The sequence below is a fragment of the Ambystoma mexicanum genome, chromosome 7p (assembly GCF_040938575.1).
Source record: "Ambystoma mexicanum isolate Mex_15411 chromosome 7p, UKY_AmexF1_1, whole genome shotgun sequence".
In the NCBI taxonomy this organism is placed as follows: domain Eukaryota; kingdom Metazoa; phylum Chordata; class Amphibia; order Caudata; family Ambystomatidae; genus Ambystoma; species Ambystoma mexicanum.
The window spans coordinates 487,650,508-487,661,455 of NC_090939.1; the positions used below are offsets into that span (position 1 = coordinate 487,650,508).

Here is a 10,948-nt window from a genome sequence, read left to right on the forward strand (position 1 = left end):
TTACGGTGACGGGTCATAGTCGCAACGAGCGGTATTCGATGGCGGTATTGCATTTCCGCCATCGTTTTTCGATTTCCGCCAGGGTCGTAATGAGGGCCAATGTGTTTATTAAGGATAGAGTTCAATTCCATTATTGACTCTAGCAGACACCAATCATATGACTTGTTATTCGACGTTGAATTTGAGATAGTTGAAGCTTCCAGAGTTCAGGGTCCCAAGGCAGGGCAGAAAAGGCTGACCTTGCAGATTCCAGGCAAAAGGGCTGCATCCACAAGGTCAGACTTTTGTCCCGGACCCTCTTTAAGGGAGGACCCACCTCACTCCCTGGCCACTGCGCAGACCGCAAACCCACCTGCTCTGCGCCAACCCACCCCTTCCCACCTTACTTACCTGCTATGCTCTGGCGCACTTGTCCAACTCCTATCTAGGATTCCCCCCTACATACTACGTATGGGAGAAAGGCCTTTGCATGTGGCCCTGTATATGTAGGCATTAGGCGATATGGGTTAGAGACCATGAACAAGTTTCCAGAGATCCCAAATTGCAGGAAAACGTTCTAATATGATCCTACTTAGGGTTTCAGTTTCAGTTTTAATTATAAACCACTTGAGTTATGTTTCCTTTTTCAGTGATTTAACTTTGGTTGTTTATTGTTAATTTCGTTAAAACAAAGCATGCCCCCCATAATATAACCCTTAAAAACAAAACCACAAAGTTCAGGATCCAACAAAACTTAATAAAAATGTTCTCAAAGACAAAGCATGTTTAAAAAAATCAATAAGACCCACCCCACCTGCATAGAGTCCGTCTGTAGCAGAAAATGCATTGCCGACTCATAACATCAGAAACTTAAAGCCTGCAGAACAAATTTCAGTGTGTGCTGCCTTATTGCTGAAAAAGCGGAGCAAATAAAAAGAAATGTGTTAAATTTTCTTTACGCGCCCTACAGATCACACATGAATGAACCATGTTTCCCTTAGACCAAGCCACCCCAAATTTCTTAAATGAACACAATTAAAGTGTGCCCTTGAAACAAGGATGTGCTGAGACGACTGCTGAGCCCAGCTCAGATACTTCGGCAAACCACAGGGTGTAATGATTGAATGCTTCTTATTGGCAGGTGTTATAGGCTCCCTGGACTCTCTCTTGTCCCTTATAAACTGGAGTACATTTGCCTTTGCAGATTTTATGGCCCTATTAGATGGAATAGCGGTGGTGGAAAAACAGTGACCGACACCCGCATCCACTACCAAAACTTTTACATACCTGAATCAGGAGATCTTCAGATGGACATCTCTAAGCAAAAGATAGCTAGCGAATTCCTGGTACAAGATAGCTTTAGTATTCCCCCAAATTCTAAACCAGTGTCTGGCCAGTAGGGATGCAACCAGATTGCCAGGAAAACCTGCTGCCCATTTCTTGGTGGACTGCAAAATTGGGAGCAGACCCAGGTAACCCCAAAATGCTCAGATACCTAGATAGGGTCGATTTTGCCAAATCCCCACAGTTTCATCTCCACAGTGCCACCGGAGAGGCTTTACCATGAAAGACTTTGAGCACCAGCTCGATTGGCTTTGTTTTAAACAAGCCCAAAGCTAGTACTACCCCACAGCCCCCCCATTGCCTGTTTGAATCTTAGGGTCAGCTTCTTGATATGTGCCTCAGCCCCAATGTTTGATGAAAATATCATCCTCAGATAATCAAAATGGTCCACTCTAGGGATTAACTCCTGTTGCAGAAGATAACTGAAAACCTTGGGGATGCTTCACCCTAAAGCAGGGCATGACAGCTGATTACTGGGCATTGATCTTCAGCCGCAGAGTATATATAAATCAGGCATACTTGTGAACAAACACTGTAGGGATCTGGGAGTGCGATCCAATAATGTGTCATCTGTGTATGCAAATAAAGGCAAACGCCTATTACCCAACCTAGGAAAAATCAGAGATGGATTTTAGTAAGTGGTCACATAGGCCATTTATATAAAGACAAAAAAGCAGGGGGGGGGGAATACACAGCCTTGGCGCAACCGACATTCAACCTGAAAAAAAGAGGTACAGTGTCCTGTGGCTCCACTCCGCACACAAGCCACCACGAGAGATGCAATCTCTCCAAAAAAGATCCACCAAGGCACAGAGACAATTCACGGATCTGAGCATGCTCCACAGTGCAGCGCGATAAACCTTGTCAAATGCATTGCTCATATCCATGAGAGCCAAAAAGATAGGCTCATCCTTAATGAATGATGAATATGCCACCAACAGGTAAAGATTCAAGGCCTGCTCTGCGGTTCCCAAACCAAGTCTAAAACCCAGCTGGATAGGGGAGGGGAGCGGATGTTTGGACTCTCCACCCAAGACTCCAGTCTTCCAAGAAGTGCCCTCCCAAGATCTTAATTAAATAATCTAAAAGAGAGATTAGCCTTTATGACGCTGTTAGTGCCCTTGCCCCCTTCTTATAAATTGGATGAATCACAGCGCAGGACCAGTAAGCAGGATGGGTACCTCCAGCACATACAACATTGAACCCCAGCACCAAGATTGGGGCCCACAGATTTGGTTCCACCAAAAACAAGTCCGCAGGGACATTATCCAGACCTTGGGCCTTGTTTCTACCTTGACTCTAAATGGCTGATACGATTTCCTCAACAGTGAAAATAATATTGTCTTGCATAGTGCTTCATGACTGATTAGAATCCCAAACAGAGGGCCAATCAATCGCCCCCATCCCCCGGACTATTAATGGGCTACCCAGTGCTGGTCAGAAGCCCTCACAGAAGAGCCACCAACCATAAATGTATAAAAAGGCCCAGTATTAACAATATCCCTAAAAAGTTTGACATCATTTGTAATCGAGGAATTAACCCATTCCGCCCAAGACACTGTTTCAATTTCATGCTTTCTATGAGCTATGGCTTTCTTATAAATAGTTTGAGCCGTAATAATATCAAACCTTCAGATGAGAGATTCTTCAAGGTTTTCAGCAGGCAAGACTTCAGTGTGACACACTCAGCATTAAACCACCTTGGATGAGGAGTGCTCTTCCTTCTACCCAATCCTCATCATAAATGGGGCCGAATGTTTCGTCAAAATTAGTCAAAAGTCAGACCGAATGTTACTTTGATTTAAATTGCCAGAGAAAAGATGTTAAAAAACCTACCTCTTTTTTAAAACGATACCCCTCTGCAGGCTCTCACAATCCACTAACTGCCATTTTAACCGATGCTTCAAGCCCCCAGCAGACACTTAGACAGACCTGGGTAGGAAGAACTGCCCTGGAGCCTAGACTCCACTCTAATGGGAAAATAATTGCTACATATATCATCCAGCACCCTGAACCCAATAACACTATGTCAGAATTTTACTGGCACACAAAAATAATCAATCATAGAGTGACCCAGCATTGAAAAAAAAAGTTCCTCGGAACATCTTCTGGGAAGCGGCCATTAACCACCTGCATGCTCCAAGAAATGAGGAACTTCCATAAACTGGGCCCCTCCCTACACATTCTAACATCTCTCATAGTCGGTGGCAAGGTACCCGCCAAATCATCTTCAATAGGGTCAAACAGAGTCACACCTAGCCCACTGCCCAACTTGACATTAAAGTCCCCCCAAAATAAGAAATAATTGGCTTGCAGCCAACCAGCTGACCAAGCCCTCCATCGCAGTGGTTAAAATAGAAAGACAGTTTCTACCAAATTGGGCATGAGCACTATTACAACAATTAACCGCCAAAATGTCATGGCCACCCCCCACTGAATTAGACTCCTGTATTAGAATGGTATTAGACCCTTCAAAACGTGAGAGACCAAAGATAGTCTAATCTATATTTAAGACCTGCCACTTTCCAGGTCACGCATGCCAACAATTCCCCAGGTTTCGAGCTTTGGGATTGCGTACATAAAGCATCCGAAAAAAGAGGACAAATGGCCACAAAGCAATCACAAGGGCCATGCTGAGCCTCCCCGTCCATTGACACCCCATGAGACCTAAACTAGCTTAAAGGGAAGGACCTAAATGGCAAAGGCATACACCTTATCCTGGGCCTGTTGTGAGACCTGAAACAGAGCTGAAGAAATCTGCCTCAGCCTCTGTTCCAGTCAGATCTGGTTAAGTCGATGTCAGGGGAATTGGGATCAATGAAAGGCTCAGAATTACTACCACGCCCAAAAATCTGAGAACCCATAACAGAATACTTAGAAAAAGAACCTTCCTTGACTCCCCCACCTCCTTCCACTGATACCAGGAATCATGTACGTGACAGATCTCAGCCGTCGCATCTTCAAAAACCTCTATCCCCTTCAAAGTCAAAGCCTCACGACAATTCCAGAAACACGTGCGAAAATTGGCATTAATTAAAGAAAGATGAACATTGCACCCCTTACAGAACATGTAGTGAGACAAAATGTGGGCAACAGGGAACCTTTTAAAGAGAGTTTCATTCACCCCTAACACCTCCGACAGGCCCTGTGCTATAGTCTTTTATAGGCATTTTTGTTGCCATCAGTGAGGCCCTTAAAACAACAAATCAGATTTAAGTCACGCCAGCCCCCAAGGGGATCATCTTTTGCGGGTCCTTGACCCATAACATCACAAGGAGCATCCTGGGAGACCCGGAGTGCCACAGAGGTTGAAATACCATTTCCACAAAGACCTTGCACAGTATTGTTGAGCCTGAACAAAGCCCCCGAGCCAGAATTAACACCAGCCAAACTTGGGCCCACAGAGCTTGGGGGTCCCATTATGAGACTTCACCAAGCCATCAAACTGTGTAGAGATAGACAGACCTCTGCCTCTTCAAAAAAGGTCTCTGGACCACAGACGGAATGGCCAGACCAGCACATGCTGTGCAATCCTTCCCAGCATTTATATGGGGGCAAGTCCAGCCAGGCCCTGCAGCTGTCCAAGTTGCCTTACAGTGAGTAACCTAGTCAAAACAAGCTTTTGCAGAATTCAAAGCTTCAGAAGCACTATGCACTGTTGCCACAAAGTCAGACAAGGATTTTTCCAGCATATTGATCACCCACAGACATGAGTCCAGTATCCCCACATCGCTTTCACACTGATCAGTAAGCAACCTAAACATCTCCTGCAATTCCATGAAGGCTGTGACAAGTCTGTCAAAATGTTAAGCAAAAATAGAAATGTGATCAGCACTAGGGCCCAACAGGGTCTTGTCGACCAACTCAGCGGGCAAAGCATTGGTCGCCGACAGCCCAAAGGCCCCAAGATGGAAAAGAATGGAGGGCAAAGGACTATAACCAGCCTGTGAGTGTTCAAATAAAGAGCTGCATTGTTTCCTCATAACCAGTGGTCAAAGTGGGCAGGAGCGGTTGGGAGCAGCACTCCTATAATTTTTTGAATTAAGTTTTGAAAAGAAACGTTCCGGAATGGTTTTGTTTTAAAATAAAAGTGTAGGAAGATGCTGAAACTTGCATTTTCAGGGCAGTGCACTGAACATTCCCTTAAACAGCAGGCACATGTGTTTGGGGGTTTGTATTGTGCATGGGAGGTGGCATGGCAATGGGGTTTGTGGGGAGCGGGGGAAGTCCAGTAGAGAACCTAGTTCCACTACTTCTTTTTGTACACTTCCACCACTGCTTGTAACCAATGGAATGTATGGAAGTTCGCTGAACCGGCTGCACAGCTTAATATCAACACGGCCAGGACCATTAGCTGGGCATGCCTGCAGACTTGACATACTTGGCAGACCATCTGCTTGTGGGGAACTATGACCCCCGGTACCCCAAATGAGCACCAAGCTGGAGGAATCTGCATCAACAAAAACAATAACAGACTGGGAAACACACTCCCCTGTCTCCAGTACTTCGTCCTCATGGCCAAGCAGCCTAGGCAAGCAGTTCTCAGCATAATAGTATTCTAATGCCTCCAACGAAGCTCTGGACGAGAGATCAAGAGCAGGGCCTAAGGGTGCAATAGAGCCTCTATCAATTGCAAACCTTGATGCGGAAATCAGCTGGGGTCCACTGCAAGTAGATCCCATGCCTGTAGTAGAAGCTGTAGTAGAGTCTCAAGTAGTAGAATCAAGAACCCAGGCATCCGAAACAGCTCCCAAATCATTTAAACGCTAGTGCTGGAGCTTTAGGAACTGCTTGAGGGACTACACCCAACTGCCCCACTGTGGACACTTTCCCTGCAACCAAGGCAACCATCTCTTTTGCAAATGCTGCTCCCAAACCATTTAGGCCCAGACCATTTGAATCCCTTAAGCCTGGATCGCTTGAGCACCCCCACAAAGATCATTAGGTACAGTGGCCAAGTTTCACTTCTGTTTTCACATATTTCATTAGTAATAGGCCCAATTTGCAGGACCCCAGAAGCATCAGAAGCATCAGGGACCCCTACTACTCCTATGGAAGCTCCCGCAGCTCGCTGGCTGAGAGCCAGCCGGTCAATAATGGTCTGACTAGGCGGATTGCAAGAACCAGAAGCCCTGCAGCCCAGGGTGCTAACTCTGATGCCCACCTTCTTGGTGGCCTTGCGAGTACGAATTCTGGTCACCATGAGCACTCAGCTGCTATCAGATTTGACCAAAGTAAATAGTAAACAGCTGCACAATGCTGGCCCAATCACTCAAGACTCACAAGCGCCAACTACAACCCAGATTCCAGCCACAAACTCACTCCACCCTGGATAATTAATACCACATTCACCTTCTTTTTCCACCTTCTGCTACAAGTACCACAGGTGCCAACTGGAACACTAGCAGAACTGGCAGGACTGGCAGAACTCTGGCAGGGTTCCAGGGTCCGGTTATGGTTCATAAAAGAGCACAAGGGTAAGGGTATAAACACTCTGTAGCCTACAACAAGATCAATGAGCGCAATATCCAATTGAGGCAGTGAGAACAATGAGACCAATAAGCTATGAGCAATAGAGCTCAAAATTCAAGAGCTACCAGGCTTGCTGATGCCGGCACAGGTACAAACACAGGGACAGGCGCAGGAGCTGTGGATAAAATTAGAGGTGCTCGCCATGATTGCAGAGTTAGCAAAGTTTGCCTTGCCCAGCGCAGCCTCTTCACGGCCTTTTTGCAGTCTTTCTGTACACAGCTGCAGCTGCAGCCTCAGTTTCATGTTCTATTTGTTACCAGCAACAAGGATGCAAAAAGATGCAAAAGCACCCCCCACGCACCCCCCACGCCACACCGCACCACACTCAACGGCCCATCACATTGGGCTCAACAAGGAAAGGTGGGGCTCTCCACTTTTAGCTCTTTCCTGAGTCTTCCTCTGCAATGCCGATCAAGCGCACCATTTGTTCAGAGAATCAACACCCTCTTTCGACATTTCTGAATAATACTACAGCATAGGTACTATTTCTTTCAAAGTACCAGGACATGTAAATTTAACCACTCGCCTCAGACAGCTCAGTCAGGAAAGTGTTCCTCCCAGCATGTGTACCTTCTCCAAAATCCCTCACAGGTAATCTGGTCCTGTTTTTCAATCTAATCTGCGCAAGGTCTTTTAAAGTATTTCTCCATCAACTACATCAATTTCGAATCCAGTCTGTTTCTTTCCTTTCAGATAGAGCCCTATAGCTTCTCTTTTTTCCTAAAACCGTCCATTCCTCCTATGTGTTTGAGTGTACATGTCCAACACACTCCACCCATAAGTGGAAGTTTAGTAGAGCAGATTTGGTCTGGTCTATGTAGACCGAAGGGAAAATGGCCCATCAACCACCCACTTCTTTACTATTGTCTCTTTCACATAAGTAGGCTGGGTACAGGGGTGACTATATACATTTCTGGTTTTATTTCCTCGTATGCCCACGTCTCAGCATCTGACATCACTGAACTACAGACTTTAGGCACAATAATTCCATAATGTTAAATAAGTAGGTTCTGTGTATCTACCAGTTTACAAAGTCACGTTTTCACAGGTTTCTCACTGGGTAAACTGTGTCCCAATTAATCCCATCTCTCTTGAAAGTATCAGTGCAAAGTTATGATTTTAATATTTTAAGCACAAAATGTATTTAATGCTGGAAATCTGTACATGTATAGATACAGTATAAAGTCACAATAAAACAGATATTTTAATTTACTGTAGGGGATATGGAGGCTAAGAAATGATGTGGCATTTAAGATGGTTGTACACTTAAAGTAGATTTAAATTCACTTTAAACCTTATTAACAACACAATAAGCTAAGATTAATTTTGATTATGTCATCCCAATCCATATTTCCTGCTTCTCAGCTGACTTGAAAACACAGGCATATCTGTGCTTTTAATGCTTCCATTGAATAGTCACACTGCGGAATGCTATTAGCTTTAGGGCTTGCTAAACTTAATGACCTGAGGTTGAATTACCATAATAGATTCTGTTTGGCCAGCTTTGCCACTCATAGTTAGTCATTAATTGAAAGGTTAATCTGCCAAGGAAACACATGACAATCTGACAATCTAGGAATAGTCCAAGGCTTCAAGGGAATTTTTGTATTTTTAAGCAATGATGCCCTGGCTCGAGATATTTATGAGGACATCAGTTTTTATTTTGCTCGTACAATGTGCTTTCCAGTTGTTTATTGAAATGTGTGGCAGTACAGCATCAAAGCCTAATAGATTGGTTTGCTTTAAACAAACACATTATTTCGCACAGTTTTCTGAACGTATTCGGTCGTTCTTTGAGAAAACAGGTAATTTACAAGACTCTGCTTTTCCCATTAAACGTGTGTTTGTTTTTGCTGTGCATATTACAAACCCTGTACTTGAAGTTACATTCTATAAAATGTTAGCATACATACACCTAGAAACACTTAGTATACAGTAACAATTATTCCCATGCTTTGCACAGTAATTCCTACTAAATTAAGAAAAAAATAGACAAAGGTATATATAAATGTTATACTTTGCACATGTATTTATTTATTTCATTTTATTGTGTTTTAGTATAAAACTTTACACACATTTTTCAACCTTAATATTACAATAACAAAACAATCAAGAACAGGTGCATATATACAGTAATCATACCATTCAGAAGATAACACAAAAATGAAAATTAAATTAAAATCAAATTAAAATTTGTATTGTTATTCTATTTTATTATTTGATCGCAATAGGACACTCTGCATGCCCTTAAGCCATCATCATCACGTTTCACTACTTTCACTACTTTCGGGGCTAAACTGCTACATCACATTAATTCACTTAGGTATTGTGGACTGTACTTTGGCAATAATATGTCTTAATCTTCAATTTGGCTAGAGATGTCAGCATCTGTATTTTTATTTAGGTTTCTCAATATTGTCTGCCAATGCTTTTCGACAGTTAGCCATACTCGATATAGATTCAGATGTAATGCTCTATTCTCAGTGTTTAAACATCTCAACCAAAATTACTTACTCGAGATCGAATTAATTGGTGCACATATTTGCCCAAATATATTATGTAAATTGCACCCAGTTTGGGACATTCCGTCAGGACGTGTTTAGGCGTCTCCATCACCAGACGGTTGCAACACAAGCAGCAACATCTTTCCTTTTTCTCAATCTTATTTCTACATCCCACAACCGAGAGTAGCGGGAGCCTATTTAACAGAAGTAGCAAGATGAATCGACGCATGATTTTAGAGAGGCATATGATTGCGTATGGTTGTGGCTTTAAGTACCAGCAAAAGATTTCTGATACAAATCCATAGGACTTACGAGTGGATAAGTATGAGAAATGTTTCTCCCAATCCCACAAGTCGATTTTTCTACTTGTTTCCTTCTTTAGTTCGTCTAAAGATAACTCCCAATTGGGGTACCAGCCAAGTTTGTCAAAGCATCTGAATACTTTAATTCAAACTTAGACTTCCCTCCATTCCTGCTAGCCTCAGAGCAAGTTAAGTGCAAGGAGTGGGTTTCCGAGACCACATTACTCTGTAATATAAGTATCTATGTGTTTTCTGTACTGTAGCAGTTAGAGAAAGCAACCCCAACTCTAAGCGTATGAACTCCACGGGAATGCAGCTAAGTAGCCCCAGAATCGTACACCAGAACTTTCCTTTGACTATGTATAGCCAACCAGTGCCCATTTTCTACACCATGGAACCTACCAACATACCAAATTTCAGGTTTGTAGCATGTTGAGAAGTATGTTGAACATTTCGAACAGACACACACACACATCAAAAAATTCCCCCCAAGAAACAAAGAAAGGTATTTTACATTTTATACAGACTCGCCCACATATCCACAAAAGATATGAAATCATGTACTTGACTCTTGTGTACAAGTCAGAAAAGCCAGACCAAAGCCCATTTACATTTTTATGGCTGCTTCTTTACATTTTATCTTTTTTAAAAAAAACATTTTAATGTATTTTACATTTTGTGTAGAAAACCCCCTACATTATCCACAACCTCTGTCTAACGCTCTTCCATTCCATTGGCTGATTTGTGGATGACATGTGTATGTCACTACATGTGCTAGATGCAACCAAAGTGAGGGAGTGTTATCCTGGTGCCTCCTGTGGTTGTGTTGAGGGTGTATCTACCACTGCACATGACAAACAATCAAAAAACCTAACCTTTGCAAGCATTTTGTGCTATAACTAATGATCTTTATGATTTGCTTATTTTCACTTTTAGAATATTGTTACAGATACTCAGTGGTACCACAGTGCTGAATTCCAGGTAATTAGAATATTTGTTTTTTGTATGCTCTGACAAATGCGATCCAAAATACATTTTTAAAAAATGTGTCTGAGGAACCTAACGTCAATTGAAGACACAGAGGGTTAAATGCTGAACAACATATTGTGTAACATAAAGGCACTGGGGTGAAGTGCAAGGGGTAGCTGCTGGCTGAGAAGTGCATTGTGGGAAGAAGAATAGTATGGTGCAGCTTTGCTGACTGTTGCTCTATGAAGAAAGCAATTTTAGACTTTTTTAGTCACATCAAAACTATTAATGAACATTTGTTAGTAGGCAAGCTGTCTT

General features: G+C 42.9%; 1 long non-coding RNA gene across 3 annotated transcripts in view; it reads left to right on the forward strand.

Moving 5' to 3' along the window:
* The window catches only part of LOC138526132 (uncharacterized), a 186,674-nt gene that overhangs the window by 83,954 nt on the left and 91,772 nt on the right, over window positions 1-10,948 (forward strand). The window lies entirely within an intron of this gene.